Here is a 22,437-nt window from a genome sequence, read left to right on the forward strand (position 1 = left end):
GTTGGATCTCAAAGCATGTCGATTGAGGTTCGCATCAGAATAGAAGAAGAGAATGGGGAACTTTTCAAAGGAAGTACTCAAAGATGAAAAAAAGAAAGGGGCACCCAAGTGCGTTCTTTGAAACTTGAAAATGAGATGATCAAGGTATTCTTAGAAATTTCTAAGGCTTTACAAGAAGATTAGTAGGACCCAAGTCCATGGCTTTTGCTAGTCTCATAACCCTAGGGGAATGAACCAAAGATGGTCTAAAGAACAAGAAGCTTCTAGAGATGTTCTCATTTGTGTCATATTTTAAGTAATAGACTGAAAAGGCTAGTACTACTAAGAAGACCCTTGATTTGTATTTCGTAATCCAAGCCAATTGATTTATATGATCAAGATTGATGTTAGCAAAGTCTATGGAATTAATTCTTTTGAAATGGCTATCAATGGCAAAAACTCCTATGGGTGCCTAACCCTCCCACCGCTTATTAAGATGATTTCATGTCTAGTCTGGATTCGACTATTCTCAACATTGAAGAAAGGACTTTCAAAATTAACCCTTTGGGCATGCACACCATCACTCACAAAGTCTCAACCAAGAGGTCACATTGAACTTAAAGTGGTAGAAGATAGATGAGTCAGGTTTGGCACACCCCTATACTGGGGTAGTTTTTGGTAGGCTTCGTGCCTTGTAAGGAGAACTTTGTCAAGTCTTGTTAATCACAAGTTCAAGAGAAATGATCTTAGGAAAAGATCTAGGTTATTCATCTCAAAGGGATTTCCTTTTCAGTACTATTTCAAGAAAAACTATGGAACTTCCATGATACTACTTCCATGTGTGGGAATTAAGACTCAATGATGGGCTCCTAAGATCAAGTTGATATGCAGTTGATGTTGTCAACCAGTTGAATGAAATTTTCAAGAAAACCTTGACAATAGGAAGGATGCTAAAGCTTGGCCCAATCTAAAGACTTTTGTGGGATCAAGATCTCCTTTAGAGGAAATGTATTACCAGTGCTAGGCTTAGAAAGACAAATCAAGTCTTGGCCTGTCTCCATTAAGAATCTTCAAATGGCCATTTAGACGGTCGAAGAACTGGAAAAAGCCATACTAGGGCGGAATTTTTCTCGATTCTTCTTTTGTGTAAAAAGGGATAAAGCCAATGGCCACAAGAGCGTCATGAATTCCTGTGCAAATCCCACGTGAGACTGTCTCCACGAGACTGATGGGTCATCCATTTTCTTCAAATTCACCTCAATTGGAGTCATGAGGGAAACTTGTTGAACCATTTTTGAATACACGGGCCATGTTAACTCATTCAAGAACCCACTCCAAGGATTTGAAGATTGCAATAAACCTACTTTGGGTTACCTTGTGGATGCAACATCTCAATCAATCAGCATGAGACACCTATATTGAACATGAGAATGGACAATTAAAAGGATACATAAGGCCACTCTATTGGAGGAGGGCCTAGGTATTTCCAACTTTGTCGAGTCTTTTCAAGGCCAAGATTCCCTACTAGCCTTGGTTCTTTTGAATTCCCTTTTCAAGAACTGGCTTTGGCTTATCAAATATCAAGTAAGAGAAGCATAACCTGAGTTGTCTACTCCAATAATGTCGACTAATTTCCTTCATGGAAGCCACCGAGGGTCCCAGATTCCCTATCTCAAACATAAGCAACAGCCAATTCTATTAAGGATTTAAAAGAATGATTGGTGAGATCAGTGATCCATAAGACGACCATATGAACCAGAAGAAGGCTGAGCCTATAGGTGCTCACAATATGATACTGGGGCAGATTTTTAGTGGTCTTATTCCTATATGACCACTAAAATCCATTGTGCAACCCCCACATTACCCATGAGGGCTAGCTACTACAAGTCTAGGAGTAGAATTCAGCTAGAAGTCTGAGTCAATCCATATAGTTTGCAAGCTTTTCTATCAAAGCATCTCAAAGGGTAAAAAGAATCCAACATCTCTCCAGCGAGATCAGCCAACTTGAACTTGGTTTTCTTTAGCTTGCCTCTGTGTTTCCTTTAATATCTTAATCAAGAAAATTTTTCTTTCACCTTTCGGGTAGTCTAAGTGGTTCCTTCAGGTTTCCCTAAAAAACGATCCTCTCTTTCCCCAAGTATCCTGGGATGTCTTTGGGTTTCTTGATATGTGAATCCACGCAGCCTTCAGTTAAAAATCTCACCAAGCTATGAAAGTGATTGAGAGATATGAGAGACCAAAAAAAGTAGGGTGCTCTCATTAAGTTGAATGAATTACAATTTGATAAAATTAAATATACATGGCTTTATTTCCTTGATTACAATCTGGTAAAAAATTACAAAACTTTATTTCCTAGATTACAATCTAACAAAAAATTCCAAGGGTTTGTTTTCTAGATTACAATCTAAAAAAAAAAAAAAAGGAAAAGATAACACACTTTCCTACGAACCAAAATCTAGATTCGGGGGGTTAGGTTATAGAATGGGAAGGTGTTAGGCACCCATTCCACCAGACGAAATTTGGTCCTCTAGATTCTAAATGACCATTTATATACTCATTTGAATGATGCATTATATTGAAATTCCCAAATTTAAGTTTAATTCATTCTTTAAGAATTCAAATTCTGCAATTTTTTATTTAAAAAGAAACACAAAAATTGGTGATATTTTTTTCATTGAAGAAAATATTTTTTATTATAAAAAGAAGTTCAGATCTGTATTTTAGTGAAAAATAAAATCAATTTTTATATGCAGAAAAAATTCGAAATCCGTATTTAATGAAAATACAGATCAGTTTTTTATTTGCAAAAAAATTCCAGATCTGTATTTAATGAAAATACAGATTAGTTTTTATTTGTAGAAAGATTTTAGATCTATATTTAATGAGAATATAGATCAGTTTTGTATGCAGAAAAAAATTTCAAATCTATATTTAATGAAAATATAGATCAATTTTATATGCAGAAAACATTTCCAATCTATATTTAAAGAAAATACAGACCAGTTTTTATATTGTTGTTCTTTTTTCTTTGAAAAAATATTTTTAGTAGTTTATTGCGAATCTCAAAATTTAAAGAAGAATCAAATCTTAAACTTAGACATGTTAATCAACTACTAAAAATCAAATTAAGCATATGAACATGGTAGAAAAAATTATGAACAAGATTTTATGGACAATGAGTAAAATCAAACATAAATCCATGAAAACATGCGATGAACGAAACATATATATCAAATAGGAAAGAAAAGAATAAACAAAAGGGTGAAATTAAAGACATACTTGCATGAATGTACCCTTCAATGAAAGAATATTTTAGAAATCAAAGAAGTTCACTTACGGAAAACAAACTCTTAAAGCCAAGGCTTCCAGAACGTCTTCAACGTAAGGGGAGTAAAGAAGTCAGAAAAAGAAGGGCCTTGATTTTTGATGTTTTTCCCGTATTTATAGAGATTGGATGCTTGAAAATAAGTTGAATGGGATCAGATACAAATTGGGTTACGTCATTATCCATAAAAATTTGAAATAGATGTGTTTTAACTTAATCAGAGCATTTCTGGGCTGGCCTCGGAGTTGTGCCAATCGGCACTTGGGAAGTGCCGATTGGCCCTCTCAAGTGCCGAGCCCCACTTCCAATTTTGGTTCAAATTGGACTCTTTTTTAGGAATTATCTGAGTCGGGAATTACACCTAGACGTATTTTTAACTCGTATTCTAAAATTAATCAATTTTTCTTAAATAATCAGGTCTTTAGAATAATAATTATTTGATAGATAAATATTCTAAAAAGACTTAATTATCAATAATTCCCTTGTTATCTGATTATTTATTTTATTCCCATGCAAGCAAGCTTATTTCTGATAAGAACCAACAACCAATCACAAAATTATTTAATCAATTTTAATGGTTTAACCAATTAGAATTAATTCCAATTAATCACATGTGATCGGTTTCACCCCTATACAATGCATGCAAACTATGAACATTTGATCTTGTGATATCTTTCAATCCAACGGTCCAATTCAGAAATCAGGCACACCGTCGTGACCGTTAGAATCTTAAGATCATTTTTATGATATGTAATGAATAATTTAATGTATGTAATGCAACTATGATTTTGGGGTATTTGAAATGGTCATTTTAGTCATCTTCCAAAATTAAATTTGTTAGGTTCTAAAGATTTAGAATTTTATGTATTTAGAACTCTAATTTGTATTGTTGGCAAACTATGATCAAAACAGGTTGTTTAGTCTTATTTAGGCTTGCTCAAAGTTGGGTCTTTCATTAAAGTTGGAATCGAGTGGCTGCAGATGCATTTGTGCATTTCGGCTTGGCTCGATCAATCGAAGGAAAGACTCGATCGATCGAATCTCGGGCAGAATGTTTTCCTGCAGAATATTCCAGCTCAGCCCTAACTCATTAAACGTTTTGCGTTTTTTGTTTTTACCCTAGGTATATAAAGAAAAACCTTAGCCACGTTTTTAGAGTTGCTCTAGTTGAGTTGTTACTCATACTTTGCTGTTTTGTGTAAATCTCTTGTGAAATTTAGAGGAGCTTTCCTTTACACAAAGTTTAGGGTTTTCAAGGTAGAGATTACTTCAACATCTTGATGATCAACTCGGTTGCTACTATTGAAGCTTAAAGATTATCAAGCGTGGGTGCTTATAGTTGATTGGAGAATCCAAGAAAGAAGGAGTCCGTGGATTCGGAGCTTGCACGTGGTCGTGACAGTAAGTTTTACTGGTGGGTAGCATTAGGAAGTCAAGCGGGGAGCTTGTAAGTCCTTTTGTATGAACTTCGATTCTTTTGCATAGTGATTCAGGTTTACCTTGAGGATAGCTAGGTCAAATCCTCCTCAGGTTTTTACCGTGTGGTTTCCCGGGTCATCATATCATTGTGTCTTTCATATTTTCGCTGCTTTATACTTTTGATATGATTGTGTGTTTGTGATAACCTAGAATTGACTAAGTTAATCACTTGGCTAATTAACTAGGTTAATCTGGTTGTTTTAAGGGGTCTAAAACCGTTCAAGTGGTATCAGAGCAAGTAGCTCTTTTGTTTGAGATTTTTTAATCTCAGAGCTGATCCTTGACCCTTGCTGTCATGGAGCATGGACACTCTCTTGTTGTTCCTCGTCACTTTGATGGGAATAACTATGCTTATTGAAAAGTAAGGATGAAAGAATTCCTGAAATATATTGATGAGAGGGTTTGGAATTCCGTTGAATACGGATGGTAGAAGCCCACTAATCCTGTGAGTGAGTGGCAAACTTCTGAAAAATAAGCAGCAGGCTTCAATAGCAAAACTATGAATGCCATCTTCAATGTTGTTTCTATGGAGGAATTTAATAGAATCTCTAATGTTGAGGTTGCTCACACTGCTTAGAAAATCTTCCAAACTGTGCATGAAGGCACAAAGGCAGTAAAGATCAATAAACTACAGCAATTGACTTCTAGATTTGAAAGCATTAGAATGTTTGATGATGAATCTTTGATGAATTCTATACTAAATTAAATGATATTGTTAATTCTGCTTTTAATTTGGGTGAAATCTATGATCAACCTAAAATTGTTAGGAAGATTCTTAGATCTTTAACTGAAGACTTTAGACCCAAAGTGACTGCCATTACTGAGAGCAAGGATGTGGACACCATCCCTATTGATAAGCTTGTAGGATCTCTTCAATCCTATAAGTCTGACCTACCCAAGGTGAACAAATCCAAATCAATGGCTCTTAAGTCAGTTGATAATGTTGATACTGGTGGATTTGATGATAAGCTCTCTACTACAGAGATTGCGTACCTTGCCAAGAACTTTAGAAACTTTCTTAGGAATAACAATAGAAAGGTAAGAGGTACAAACACTGTTGAACCTAGAAACTTTAGGAAAATAATCCCACTAAGGTTAATAATTTTGAAAAATCTAGAGAAAAAGTTGGTCAATCTTCAAATAATCCTTTGGGTGCTCAGTGTTTTGGCTATCAAGGGTATGGTTATGTGAAATCTGAATGTCCTATATTCTTGAGATCTAAGGGTAAAGCTATGGCTGTAACCCTTAGTGATAATGAGGTTTCTGATGATGAGTCTGGATGTGACGAGGATGAAAACTTCATTGCTTTCACTGCTACTGCAGTAGTAAATGAAAGCATATCTGTTGAAGAGAACCCTTCTAATGAGGAACTCTTTGAGGATGTAGATCTTCAAAAGGCCTACAATAAACTTTGCAACATTGCTGCAAAGGATGCTATGAATGTTGAACTTGGCCTGAAGAAAATTGAATCTCTTGAGCTTGAAAAGAAGAATTTGCTTGTAAACTTGTTTGATGCTAATGATCTTTTGAATAATGTTAAATCTGAGAACATGCTCTTGCTTGATAGAGTTAAAACTTTAGAATATGATTTATCTGTTGCTAAATTTGCTAGTTCTAAACTAGATCACATGTTGAATGTTCAAAAGTATCCTTCTGATAAATCTGGTTTATGATATGTTGAAAGCATCTTTGATTCTGCACCACATTCCACAAACTTTGTTCCTCCATCTTCTTCTAAACCTTTTGCGAGTGAGGTTGTGAGTGAAACTGTTAAGCCCCCAGTGAGTGAGGTTGTTAAACCCATAGAAGTTTCACCACCTAGAAAGATTAGGGTTGATCTAGGAGAGTCTAAACCTAAGAATTCTACCAATTCTAAGGACAAGATACATAGTAAACCTGATTGAGTTTGTCACTATTGTGAAAAGTCTGGACACATTCGTCCTAAATGTTACAAGCTTCAAGTTGCTAAGAGAGCAAACAAACCAAAGGTGCTTGTGCCTAAAGTACAAGATCCTATGGCACTCATTGGTGAATTGGTAAAAGCGTTGAACCTTTATTCCAATCCTGGAGTTGAAAATCATGTGAATGTGAATAAGAACTCTAATGCTCATGGTGCATCTAAAAGGTTTTGGATGCAAAAGACTCGACCTAATTGAGTCTTTCTGACATGGTCCTTGTGCTTCATTGCTCATTCCTTTGTGACCATTGTTATTTGGTTTTTTGTATTTTTCTTTGTTCTAGAACTTGTATTGCATTACATTCATGCATTTCATTCTAGGATTTATTGGTTTTCTCTTTTAATAAAAAAAAAAAAAAGGAGAAAAGCAAAATATGTTAAGCACTATGTTTCTTGGTTTTTGAAAACAAGGTTGGTTAATTTAGTTACACGTAACATGTCTTATGTACCTTATTTAGCTTTGATGAGCTTATTTATTGCACTTGACTAGTTGAAACTTTGTAGTGCATGTTGTGTGGGAAAGATGTTTATGGTTTTTGATCACTTTGTCTTGATCTTGAAGTCACATGTTTTTTGACTGTCGGACTTGATCCTTTTGAGAAAGGCATAAATAACCATCTCACCACTGTTCACTAGCCAATCATGAACACCTTAGTGCATATCATAAGATTCTGTGCTCGAGAAAGTGTAGCACATATACAAAAAGAACATAAGGTGATGCCTCAGCTTAATTGCTTAATGCTTAAAATTGGTGTGTACTATTAGGCTTGATGCCATCTCACATAATTAAAATTGGTGTGTATTATTATTAGGCTTGATACCATCTCACATAATAATGAGGCAAAAATACAAGAAACTTACATGATTGCAAGCTTTTGTTCTAGGAGATGTGGGAGTTATAGGATGTAACTCTTTAGGTGATAGTCTCTTTTAAATTTTGTGTGATGAATTTTGTAGATTTTGTGATTGATTTCTATTCACATATCACCTTACATGTATCTCAAGTTTTTGCTAGTTTGCACACACTACACAAGTTACTCTTTGCTAAACACTGTACATGTTATTGTGTATGTTTTTGGTCTGACCAACCAAGTTTGAAAAATACCTTGAGTATTATACAAAACGTTTTTTTTGCTTGTGAATTTAAAGGAAGAACCGGTTGAAATTTTACCTTGGAGAATCTGGGATTATAAATTTGGGTTTTTGAAAAAGCATTCCATTTCATCTCATACTCATGCATTGTGTTTCATTGTTTTTAATGGTTTGAAGAGTTATTTTCAAAAATTGGTTTGAGTTTTTCAAAACTGAAATTTTTCTCAAAATACTGTGATCCACTGCCTGTTTCGATCGATCCATTCTGTTTTTCGATTGATCGAAAATATTTAAAATCCTTTTTAAAACTTTTAGAGTGATTCGATCGATCGAACGTAATTTTCGATCAATCGAAAGTCGTGAATTAGGTTCTTTAAATTGTACTCTTTGACTGATTACTCTCCTTTTTCAAAAGACTTTTTCAAACTTTCTTTTCTCTCTCCTACTAGGCAAGGATCTACAGCGATTTTTTGTCGTTTTCCTCCAAAAATTTTGCAAGAATTCTCTTTCCTCAAGCCGGTAAGTCTCTTTTACCCCTCATTTTTGAGTTTATTTGCATTTTTTATGATGGAAATAAAGATAAATGCAGCGGAAAATAAGTTTTAAACGGATCTACGTCATTCGATATTGATAATACGTACTAAGTAAATTTCAGAATTTGAGAACAAGAGATTGTACCTTGAAGCGGTGAATTTCAAAACAAAGATGGAAGCACTTGGGACTACTTTTAATCTTCACTCCAATTCCACTAACGCCCAAGATGTGTGGTCTCTCAATTGGTAACAAAGGGATGACTTGTGAGTGACAAAAACTCACATTCACACCATTTCACAATGATGTTTTCTTCCCATGAAAATCTGAACGTTTTTCCCTTTGTATCTAACCAATTTATCTAATTGGGCTGGCCTTTTGGGCCTTACCAATTGGGCTTAAGTGTGTGGCTTGGAGTGGGACCAAAAGGGACCAATAAGACACTAGCTCCAATGGGCCTTGGGCTTTTCTGTCAACTCTTGACAAGTCCAAAGTTACCATTAACTATATTTAATACCATTATATAAATATAGTTGCACTCTAGGTCTTATCTATAAATTATATCTCAAGACTTTATTATACATGCAACCCCTTCATAAAATATTCGTAGTAGTACAAAGTCATTAATGTAGACTGCCACTTTGTAAATTACTACATCTTGATCCTTGAGTACCCGGTTTAATCCTTTAAGTTATTCATCATATATTTATAAAAACTAATTTCATAAATATATACTTTAGTAACTACTTACTAAAGTGGTTAGGCCTAACTCTCTGAATAATAAACCCATTAAACTTATCTCAAGGGAATATTTTATATCTCCGTTAAGAGACTATGAATTCCATCTTGAGAATATATGTTCCATGAACACTAAATGTGGCTGCCCAATATACTGAGGTTTTGACCGTTACTTTAGATCTCACTCTTGATATATCAAAGCAACCTACACCTTATGATCAGGTCCATTATTCTCTCAGGATTAAGAGTTTATGCAAATGTAAGTTGTTAGATTTACTATTCATTTGACAGTCTTTAGGAGAATAATAAATCTCACAGCGGTCCAGTTCAATATGTCTTAACTCTTAAAACATATTAACACATCAACCAGAAGTCACCACTTCCATGATCAAGACAAATCATCATGATTGATATGTTATAGTCTTCGCAGATGAAATGCCCAATTTCATCACCGACTATGAACTATAATTCTGAGTTTACAAAGAACTTGTGATTTATATCTTCTGTGACTCTTCACATAAATCACATACTATGCATCTCATGGACTATGTGATAATGTCCGAATATTCAAGTTACCATTATTTCAGATAATAATAAAACAAATTTATTAAACATAATATTAAGTCATACATAATGTCAAACTTAATATCATACATAGCATCATACAATAGGATTTAAGGGCACTAATCCTAGCATTTTATGCATTTATCTCATAGTTTCGGACCTCTTTCTTTTTGAGATTTTTGATGTTTTAAGCCCAATTTTGTGCAATTGATCAGTGGGTTTTTATGAGGACAAGCTATAAATATGTTCTTGATAGTTTAATTTGATCAATTTTGGGTTTTGTGGAAAATTGAAAATTGTAGGGTTCATAATTGTTTCGATTTGGGGATTTTGTTCAATTAAGTTGAATTTGATAAAATTGGCGTGGTAATTGGATGTAATTAGGCATTATCATCTATGGATTGTATTTTGTAATGCTTAATTCATCAATGTGCTTCAAAATTTTACAAGTGGTTTTAAAATTTTTGGGGTTTTTGGTTAGAAACTCTATGCTCGGGCCAATTTTGTGAAATTGAACTTAAAATTGAACTTTGTTTAATGCATTAGTACATGCATCATGGCATTTTAACTGTTCATGCATCATATAGTTTTTTTTTTTTTTTTGGGTGCTAATTTGCAGTTTGCCCTTGGTTTTTATTTGGTTATCTTTTGGTTTTCTCTTGTGTCTCTGTCCTTTCCTTAGTATCATGCCTAGGAAAACTAGGGCTTGTAGGTTTGTCCCTTCACCTACTCCTTCCCCCCCGTCCTTTGACCGTGAGAAATTTTCGAGTAAGAAAAACCAGGAGATCTTTGAGAAGCTGAACCTTAAGCGTAAGATATGGTTTGAGCGTTCTGTCGTTCTAGATGAGTTGGATCCTACCATTAGGGCAATCTTAGAGTGTAGGGGCTGGCTACCCTTGGTGGATATTTCTGATCCTCTTCCACCTGCTACCTTGATTCGAGAGTTCTACTCGAACATCTCGATCCGCGTCTATGATTCCAACACTTTAGTAAAGAGTTGGATACGAGGCATAGAGTACACCATTACTCCTACCGTAGTGGCTGATGCTTTAGGGGTACCTTTGGTCCAGCACTCTGTCTACCCTTATGATGAGTCTCTCGTTTTGAGTGATGTCATGTCTTACATCACTGGGTCATCTATCTAGTGGGGTTCTGATCCTAGGATCACCACTGCTGAACTTTCTGAGCTTCACTATTTTTTCTTTCGGATAGCGTGTCACTGCTTTTGGCCTATTTCTCATCGCACACCATTCCTCTCGAGAGGTGTGTATTTTTGTATGCTTTAGTTACTGATGCTCCTATCAGTTTTCCCTATTTGTTCCTTCGTTCTTTGAATGAAGTGTATAAGAGTCATCTTCCTCTCATGCCCTGGTTCATCCTATTTTTATTCATAGGATTCTTCTTTATCTTGATCTTAGTGGTTTCCCCTCCTTTGAGCCTGTGCATGTCATTGGTCCTTTAGGCGTGTCTTTTCTTAGACAAAGAGCTGCTTATCTTCGAGCTGGCTCTAAACACCCTAGGTCTTCACCTTCTGGGTCCACACCTCCTCCCTTTTCTTCTACAGGTCCTTCTGGTGAGGCTATTCCTGATCCTGATGCTGCTGCTGCTGCTGCTGCTGTTCCTCCACCTCCATCGGATGACTTTGATATCCGTCGTACTTTGGAGACTATCCTGACCGTTCAGGTGGCTCATGGTCAGATTTTGGTGGACTTGCTTGATGAGATCCATGCGTTGCGAGTTGATCTGGCACATCTTCGGTCTCCCTCACCACCTCCTTTTGATGATGGATTGTGATTGCTCTTTAGCATTCTGTCACAAAAAGGGGGAGTAGTGTTTGTAGAGGAGTTTTGTAGTTAGGGAGAGTTTTTGTTGTTTTGAGGAGCTTGTGGAGCTGTTAGATTGTATATAGGTGCTTCACCTTGTATATCATTTTTTTTAGGATATTCATGTTAGGGGGAGTAATATTGTTTGATATACATGTGTTCTTTTTTATTCTTGTTGCTTTGGATTCACTGTTTATTCATTTATATTCTATGAGTTATTCATTTGATCTATGTCTTTATTGTGTGTTGTGTGAATCATACAAGAATGTTATACTTGTTTATATACTATTTTCTGTCCCACATGCGTTTATGTGTTTGTTGAGTATTTCAGGAATAAACAGGATGATTCAATTGAGCTACTGTCTACTCTTGCAACTGATGGATAATAGTTAGGATTGAATTTTGGTTTATGAGCATTATTTTTGTAAAGGGCTTTTTAAATTGTAAACTTTGAGCTTAGTATTTATGTTTTGTCATGGATTGCCAAAGGGGGAGTTTGTTAGGTTTTAAAGATTTAGGATTTTATGTATTTAGAACTCTAATTTGTATTGTTGGCAAACCATGATCAAAACAGGTTGTTTAGTCTTATTTAGGCTTGCTCAAAGTTGGGTCTTTCATGTAAAGTTGGAATCGAGTGGCTGCAGATGCATTGGTGCATTTTGGCTTGGCTTGATCGATCGAAGGAAAGACTCGATCGATCGAATCTCGGGCAGAATGTTTTTCTGCAGAATATTCCAGCTCAGCCCTAACTCATTAAACGTTTTAGGTTTTCTGTTTTTACCCTAGGAATATAAAGAAAAATCCTACCCACGTTTTTAGAGTTGCTCCAATTGAGTTGTTGCTCATACTTTGCTGTTTTGTGTAAATCTCTTGTGAGATCTAGAGGAGCTTTCCTTTACACAAAGCTTAGGGTTTTCAAGGTAGAGATTACTTCAACATCTTGATGATCAACTCAGTTGCTACCATTAAAGCTTAAAGATTATCAAGCGTGGGTGCTTGTAGCTGATTGGAGAATCCAAGAAAGAAGGAGTTCGTGGATTCGAAGCTTGCATGTGGTCGTGTCAGTAAGTTCTACTAGTGGGTAGCATTAGGAAGTCAAGCGGGGAGTTTGTAAGTCCTTTTGTATCAACTTTGATTCTTTCGCATAGTGGATTTCAGTTTACCTTGAGGATAGCTAGGTCAAATCCTCCCCAATTTTTTACAGTGTGGTTTCCTGGGTCATCATATCATTGTGTCTTTTATATTTCCGCTGTTTTATACTTTTGATATGATTGTGTGTTTATGATAACCTAGAATTGCTGAAATTGACTAAGTTAATCACTTGGCTAATTAACTAGGTTAATCTGGTTGTTTTAAGGGATCTAAAACCGTTCAAAATTATGGGAGCAAAATCGAGTGTCTACTGAATTCCCCTCATTGATAGAGCTTGTAAAGCAAATGTCAATGTAAAACAAAGACACTGATTTTGGCAACCATGATTTAATCGAGGTTGATTTTTCAAAGATTTCCTAGCCCTAGAACCTAGAACCTTTGGGTGTAGAACTAGTGTTTTATTGTTTTTAAAAGTGAAAACTATGGATATCTAATCTACTTGATAATTGATGAATCTTGATAAAATATTAAATGTTGATGAGGCAATCAAGAACTATATTCGCTCGACTGGGAATGAGATGACCAAGAACTGTATTTGCTTGATCTAGAAGTAGACTGAGAACTATGTTCAAGTCAATCTGAACTAAGGTAACCAATAAACTGTATTTGCCCGATCTGGAAGTAGACTAAGAATTATATTTGGCTCAATTTGAAATTCTGAAGGCAACTGAGAACTATATTTGGCTTGGTTTGAAATTCTGGAGGTGACTGAGAACTATATTTAGCTCAATATGGAATTCTAAAGGTGACTAAGAATTATATTTGGCTCGGTCTGAAATTCTAAAGGTGACTGCGAACTATATTCAGCCCGGTCTAGAATTTTGGAGGCGACTAAGTAATATATTTAGCTCGATCTGGAATTCTGAAGGTGATTGAGAACTATATTTGGCTTGGTCTGGAATTTTGGAGGCGACTGAGAACCATATTTCGCTCGATCTGGAAATTTGAAGGCAAATGAGAACTATATTTGGCTTAATCTGAAGATCTGGTCTTCGCCTACAGAAGACCAAAGTCTCGCATTAGAATTTGAATGATAGGTGCTTTATTGAATGATAGGTGCTTTAAGTCAGTCTCGCAATTTTTTTCTTCTTCTTCTTCTCTTTTGCTTTAAGATTTGAATTTCTCTTTAAAGGGAAGAACCATTAATTTTTTTCAGGGTCCTTTGAAAATTTTTCTTCACCTTCTTTTGAAATTCGAAATTTTCTTTTGAAATTGGAACCCTTTTTTTTTTTTTTGGAAATCCTTGAAAATTTTTTCATTTTTAATCCTTCAAAATCTGAAATTTTCTTGAAATTGAAACCATGTATTTTTGGAAATCCTTGAAATTTTTTTTTTTTCATTTCATTTTTTTTCATATTTTGAAATTTTCTTGAAATTAAAATCATCTATTTTTAAAAATTCTTGAAAGGTTTTTTTTTTTTTTTTTTTTTTTCTGAATGTTCAAATAGCATGTAAAACATTATGAACGTTTAGACCCCCAATTATAAATTACCAATTCAAGTTTATTATCAAACAATAAATGTGCGGAATATAAACATAAGCTAATAACATAATTGATAAGCCCTCCAAGCTTCTTACTCCAATGAGGTTGCGCCGAACCTTTGTCTTATTTAGCTTACTGGACTCCGCTATAGCCAATAGCATCAACCAATAACCATTGGTCCTTTCCTAATTGCTTTTTAAAACACCAAATAGCCTTCTCACAGATGTAGGTATGGTGAGAAAAAGATTTGGGTAAGAACCTCTCAAGGATGTAGCAATGGAGAGGGTGAGAGTAGAGGAATTTGAAGAGTCTCTATGAAAAGATTGTGGATGAGTCAATCTTGTTTTTCTCTAGGGTTTCTCTCTCAAAATTCTCTCTGGAAGCTCTCTACATTTCGTGGGTATATAGGGTATTTATACTAGAGTGAGAAAGGAATGCGAAGAGTCAATTTTTCTAAAACAGAGCTGGCTGGCGACTTGGCCTCATGACTTGACTGAGTTGCAAGTTCAAGTTGCAAGCTAACTGAATAGTCAATTTGGACTTTTTGTCCTATAGTGTTACAGCTAGCATGTCGGTTTAGCTTTTCTGCATGCTTCGTTTGTGTGCATCATTTGGCGGCTTACCAATCGCGAGCTACCCGTGAGATCCAGTCGCGAGTCCCTGCTTCACTGCACATTCTTGAGCATTTCTTCAGACTCTCTCACACACTACCCTTACATGATTCCCACCTAAATACAGAGTTTCTAAGTGTTGAATTACAAGTAAATTGGCATGGAATAAAGCCAATAAGATGGTTGATTAAATTCAACCTTACAATCTCCCCCTTTGGCTATTCCGTGACAAAACTCTACAACAAATTCTAGATTTAATGCATGAATTGGGAATAGTTGATCAAAACTCACTCACACCTAACTCTAGAATCTGTGAAACTCTTGAACCATGAGAACAAGTATCTCTTGAAACACAACAACACAATATGATCATTGTATGCAGAAAACTTATAATGCATATGGAGTAAGCACAATGCGATCAAGCAAAATGGAAATAAAACAATAGACCATGACTTGACCAAAAATGAACAATCACTATAAAAAGTGACCACAATGCTCATTCACACATGGAATAAACATCTGTATATGCAAGCTAATAAGCTCAATTGCAAAGTATCATTTGCATGTCCAACACTCAACCAATGCAACAACACATGATAATTGTATTAAGGATATAAAATCCAACAAAGGGCACAAGAGTGACATACTTAAAGAAAATGCATGACATTTAACAACAAGTACAAAAGTTACAAAGTATAGGTACAAAAACCATAAAAGCTTAACAAAACCAAAGGCACAAAAATGATGTACTAAAGAAAATGCACATTATAAACTAAAAGTGCTTAAAGTTTCTCCCCCTCAAAATGATGAGAAGTTGTGATGCATTTGGAACATATATACTTGTAACTTGAAACACTTGTACAAAACACATTAGACCCTTAAGGTAAAACAAGTAATAGAAGGACAAGTATAATGTAACAAGTAAAAAGTGATCAAGTAAACATGTTGTGAAACATATAAGCGACTTGATCAAACACATGACAGTCATATGGAAATGACTAGAATGATTATATAGCAAAGCAAATGATCATCCGAACATGTAACCAATAAAGCACAATAGCATAAAGATGTATACTTGTCCAACACATAAACAAAAACAATTTTCTTGTTAACACAATGTCTTCTCCCCCTTGGTATATGCATCTCCCCTATGGAATATCTCTCCCCCTACAAATGTGCACAAGAGTCATATAGAAATGACAAAAACTCTCTGGTATACTACTCTAAAAACTCTCTAGTATACTATAGAGTATACTCTCCCCATTTTTGACACGAATAGACAAAAGGCCAAGCAGAAAAGAGGGTAAGAGATGAAGGAAATGTACAAGGATAATGATGCATGAGGGGTGAAAGATGGATGAGAAACAGAAGCTCAAACATAAGACAAAACAAAATGCTACAAAGTATAAAGTAATCACGACATGCTAATATGAAGAAACAAGGTATAGACCAATGCATGACAAAGGTAGCAAGGGTGTGTGCAAGAGGTGGTTATGTGCAATGCATGACTAATGCATGGAAAATCCACATGTGGGGCAAGGTGTGTTAACTACACGGCCAATGATCCAAACATGTTCCTAATGAGGAAACATGAGAAACCCCAAAGTTGGTACTTATCGGAGTCCAAACAAGTGAGAAAATGCTTAAGAGGCATTTTATCAAACACCTAGTGTGCATACTATGAATTATAATGTAAAACAAGGCATGAACATAATGAAAACCACCCTTAATACATGTTCTTTTTGCCACAAAGGGGCCAACATCCAAAGCAAATCATCAAAAGAAACTAATCCTATACAAAAATTTGACAAAAATAAAGTTTCTCCAACCCCTATGATGAAAATCCCAATCAAGAGCACAAAACTCACCAAAACATAATCTAAGGATCCAAATCAATGAAAAGAGTTTAAAATAACCTTAGAGATGTTAATGGAATGAAAAACCATTCAAATTGATTGGGTTTTGATGAAAAAATATTGAAAGAGGGGTTTAGTCATGAGTGAGTCGCAAAAGTCTTTTGGGTAAACTCGCGACTGGGGTTTCACAACTAGTGAGTCGTGAGGTGAGTCGCGAAAAATTTTGCGACTGGCGAGTGAGTCGCGAGTGAGTTGCGAAAAACTCTGACACCTGTTTTTCAACACAGAATATGTTTAAATAATGAAAAACAATGTAAGCACTAAACAAGAACATAAAGAGTGATAAAAATCACTTCCAAATACATATAAAATGATCAAAAATCTTTTTTGGATTGATCCATATATAGTTGAGCACACACACATCACATTTAAATAAGTACAATCAAACAAATGAATAAGGCATTCATCGAACATTAGGCATGTGTGTTGTATGTGTGTATCAAATGCGGAATAGTCCTTAGTCTAAAGTGAAATTTCAATGATCAATTCAATCAAGTCATACGCAATTAGTACTAAGTCAAATGGTCTATCTCAATTGTAGAAATGAACATATATGACTTCCCACAAGAAAATGATTACATATCTTTGAAGCTTTTCATTTGGCTTCTTTACAATTCATAATATTTGATCATTTTTTATCTTTATATCTCCTTTATGAGATCGATGCCTGAAATTTTTGATATTTCAATTTGATGAACAAGCTTTTGGCTTTTGGGCATCATACATTTTCATAAAAGTCGCTTTCCTTTTTTCTTAGTCAAATACTAGTATATGTGACTGCTTTTGCATTTCATTATCTCTTTTCATTTTGAGATTTACATTTGTTGAGCTCTTTAAGCAATAAAAATAAAAGAGTGGGAAGATATATAGGCACAAGTCTACGCATGTATCAAAACCAACATGACTATTAACAAGTCATTCATGACAAGCTTGAAGATCAATTTACAACAATCACACAAAGATGTCAAGATTTTTCACAAAGATATAAGTGCATAAAGAACAAGCTAAGCTTGTAAATGCACAAAGCCATTAGTACAAAGGTATAATGAAAAACTCACATGTGATATGTGCTCAAGCATATACTATCAAACTTTTCGAAATTTTCACTTTTTATGTGGTTTTGTATTTTTTACTCACACAAAACTAAAACATAAAAGTAAGATCGAAATAAAAACAATGCATATGAATAAATGTAAGATGCACAAAATGCATGAAGATATGACATTCAATGCATGAAGAGTCCTACAAAGATCGAAAGAATTAGATCAAAAACCAAATAAGTAAAAGCTCAACAATAGGAACTCTTCCTCATCCAAACGGAATGATTGTTTAGAATGAGTATCTCATGAGAAGTGAGACGAGAGTTGGAAGAATGAGAACCGGAGATGCACATAGTTAAGGAGTTAAGAGTATTAAACACTTTCTTTAACAACATGCTATTTTCGCTCAAACCCGGTTTACTCTATTTAGAACAACTTTCAAGAAGCTCAAATTTCTCTTTTCTTTTGATTATTTTAAGAGCATGAAACTTAGAGCAATGAGGTCTAAGATGACCAAGGGCACTACAATGGTGACAAAAAATATGTTTAGGTCCACTAGGCCTTTTGGGAAGGGATCTAGCAACATGAGTTTAATCTCTCTTTAACTTGGGGCATTGGGGTCTTATGTGACTGATCACATCACAATGGTGGCAATTAGGAACAAACTTAGATCCATTCAATTCCTTAGGATGGGACCTAAAAAAAGGTTTAGGCTTAAGAGTCTTTCTCTCCACCTTTTGATTTCTTTTGTGTGGAGGAATGTACACCGATTTGTCCTTTGAGGTAGAACACACAATAAGGACAAAATCGGATACCACAACATGATTGCAACATCTATTATCTTCCATTTTAGCAATAGGTTCAGCAATCAAACACTTGGCATGCATCTTAAGAGATTCATTTTCACATTTAAGATCATCAACAAGTTTGTTAGACAAAACAAGTTTAGCATCCAAGTCCATATTCAAACATTCAAACTCTTTTTGCTTTTCAAGAGAAATTTCAGCAAGTTTTTTATATTTCTTAACCAATTTGTTGAATTCATTGAGCTTATCAATCAAATCATCATTTTCACAAAATAACTTGCTCAAACCCATATGAAACTTCTTAGCATTTTTCTTCAAGAGTTTAATGTTAGGAATATCAACAACACTCAAGGATTCATGTAACATAGCATCACAATCATAAGGATTATCACTCATAGAAGCATTTTCAAAAACACGTGGCATGTTACATTCATCAACATCCAAAACATGCATAGAAGAATACAAAGCACTATCCATGGTAAATAACACAAGGGGTCAAGGATCACACTTAGATATTTGAACCATAATAAGTGTACCCGCTCTAATACCAATTGAATGTTCAAATAGCATGTAAAACACTATAAACATTTAGACCTCCAATTACAAATTACCAATTCAAGCTTATTATCAAACAATAAATGTGCGAAATATGAACATAAGCTAATAACAGAATTAATAAACAATCTAAACCAATTAAAATCACATCCATAGCAGAAATTAAATGGCAAAGATTAAGAGAAGAGAGATGCAAACACAAGGACAACACAACGATGTGTTATCGAAGAGGAAACCAAAGCCCTTGACGTAAAACCTCTCCATCACCCTCCAAGCGGTCAATAATATACTAAAGAATGAAGTTGGGATACATGAACAACAAAAGACCCTCCAAGCCTAATCTACCCAATGTACCTAAGCCTTCCAAGTTTCTTGCTCCAACGAGGTTGCGCCGAACCTTTGTCTTCTTTAGCTTACCAGATTCCGCTATAGCCCATAGCATCAACCAATAACCATTGGTCCCTTCTTAACTACTTCTCAAAACACCAAATAGCCTTCTCATAAATGTGGGTATGGTGAGAAAAATATTTGGGTAAGAACCCCTCAAGGATGTAGCAATGGAGAGGGTGAGAGTAGAGGAATTTAAAGAATCTCTATGGAAAGATTGTGGATGAGTCAATCTTGTTTTTCTTTAGGGTTTCTCTCTCAAAATTCTCTTTGGAAGCTCTCTACATTTCGTGGGTATATGGGGTATTTATACTAGAGTGAGAAAAGAATGAGAAGAGTCAGTTTTCCAAAACAGAGCTGGCTGGCAACTTGGCCTCGTGACTGAACTGAGTCACGAGTTTAAGCCGCGAGCTAACTGAATGGCCAATCTGGACTTTTTGTCCTGTAGTGCAACAGCTGGCATGACGGTTTAGCTTCTTTGCATGCTTCGCTCGTGTGCATCATCAGGCAGCTTACCAGTTGCGAGCCACCCACGAGATCCAGTCGTAAGTCTTCACTGCACATTCTTGAGCATTTCTTCACACTTTCTCACATACTACCCTTACATGATTTCCACCTAAATACAGGGTTTCTAAGTGCTAAATTATAAGAAAATTGGCACGAAATAAAGCCAATAAATGGGTAACATTGTCCCCAGACATTAAAAATGTCATTAATGAAGCTGACTTTCAAACCTTTTTTCGAGCTCTGTTGGATCATGACACTAATGAGTATAAGGACCTTCAACTGCTTCTCGCATTGTTAGAGCGATTCTGGGATACTACTTGTACTTTTCAATTTTCGGGTATTAGTAAGGTGATGTTAACACCCTATGACTTCTCAGCCATTACTGGCTTGAAATTGGGTGGTGAGAGAAGTGATGTTAATGATTCCATCTCGTCAATGGAAATTAAGGGTCTTTTGGGTGTGATGCCTCCACAAATGAGGAGTAAGAATGAACCCTTGATATGGCTGTATTCCAACATTGACAAGTGTAAGATTATAGCAATTGGCACTCACATGTTCATGCTTCTCTTCATTGGAACTCTTTTATGTCCAAACTTGGGGAGCACTATGAGTTTACTGTTAGGATTAGTACCCTTAAATCTTATTGTATGATGCTATGTATGATATTAAGCGTGACATTGTGTATGACATTATGTATGACTTAATATTATGTTATATAAAATTGTTTTATTATTATTATCTGAAATAATTGTAACATGAATATTCACACATTATCACATAGTCCATGAGATACATAGTGTATGATTTATGTGATTTAGTCACAGAAGATATAAGTCACAAGTTCTTTATAAACTCAGAACTATAATTCGTAGTCGGTGATAAAATTGGGCATTTCATCTGTGAAGACTATAACATATCAACTACGATGATTTGTCTTGATATGGAAGTGGAGACTTCTAGTTGATGTGTTGATATGTTTTAAGAGTTAAGACATATTGAACTGGACCGCTATGAGATTTATTATTCTCCTAAGGACTGTCAAATGAATAATAAATCTTACGACTTATACTTGCATGAACTCTTAATTCTGAAAGAATAATGGACTTGATCATGAAATGTAGGTTATTTTGATATATCAGGAGTGAGATCTAAAGTAACGGTCAAAACCTCTGTATATTGGGCAGCCACATTTAGTGTTGATGGAACATATATTCTCAAGATGGAATTCATAGTCTCTTAACGGAGATATAAAATATTCCCTTGAGATAAGTTTAATGGGTTTGTTATTAAGAAAGTTAGGCCGAACCACTTTGATAAGAAATTACTAAAGTATATATTTATGAAATTTGGATTTCATAAATATATGATGAATAACTTAAAAGGATTAAACCGGGTACTCAAGAATTAAGATGTAGTAATCTACAAAGTGGTAGTCCACATTTATGACTTTGTATTACTATGAATATTTTATGAAGGGGTTTGCATGTACAATAAAGTCTTGGGATATAATTTATAGATAAGGCCTAGAGTGCAATTATATTTATATAATGGTATTAAATATAGTTAATGGTAACTTTGGACTTGTCAAGAGTTGACAGAAAAGCCCAAGGCCCATTGTGATGGAAATAAGAGATGAATGCAGCGGAAAATAAGTTTTAAACGCATCTACTTCATTCGATATTGATAACACGTACTAAGTGAATTTCAAAATTTGAGAACAAGAGATCGTACCTTGAAGCGGTGAATTTCAAAAACAAAGATTGAAGCACTTGGGACTACTTTTAATCTTCACTCCAATTCCACTAACGCCCAAGATGTGTGGTCTCTCAATTGGTAACAAAGGGATGATTAGTGAGTGACAAAAACTCACATGCACACCATTTCACAATGATGTTTCTTCCCATGAAAATCTGAACGTTTTTCCCTTTGTATCTAACCAATTTATCTAATTGGGCTGGCCTTTTAGGCCTTACCAATTGGGCTTAAGTGTGTGGCTTGGAGTGGGACCAAAAGGGACCAATAAGACACTAGCTCCAATGGGCCTTGGGCTTTTCTGTCAACTTTTGACAAGTCCAAAGTTACCATTAACTATATTTAATACCACTATATAAATATAGTTGCACTCTAGGTCTTATCTATAAATTATATCCCAAGACTTTATTATATATGCAACCCCTTCATAAAATATTCGTAGTAGTACAAAGTCATTAATGTAGACTGCCACTTTGTAAATTACTACATCTTGATCCTTGAGTAACGATCTTTTAAAGCAAAGGTAGAAGAGCTCAAGATTTGCTGGAGCTAGTGCATTCTGATGTTTGTGGTCCTATGTCAATCCAAGCAAGAGGTGGCTATAAGTATTTCATTACTTTCACTGATGATTACTCAAGATTTGGTTGTGTACCTAATGAAACAGAAGTCTGAAACCTTTGAAAAGTTCAAAGAGTTTAGGGCTGAAGTTGAGAATCAATTAGGTAAACGCATAAAGGCCA

This window comes from Quercus suber, unplaced genomic scaffold (assembly GCF_002906115.3).
Source record: "Quercus suber isolate HL8 unplaced genomic scaffold, Cork oak 2.0 scaffold_375, whole genome shotgun sequence".
Taxonomy (NCBI): Eukaryota; Viridiplantae; Streptophyta; class Magnoliopsida; order Fagales; family Fagaceae; genus Quercus; species Quercus suber.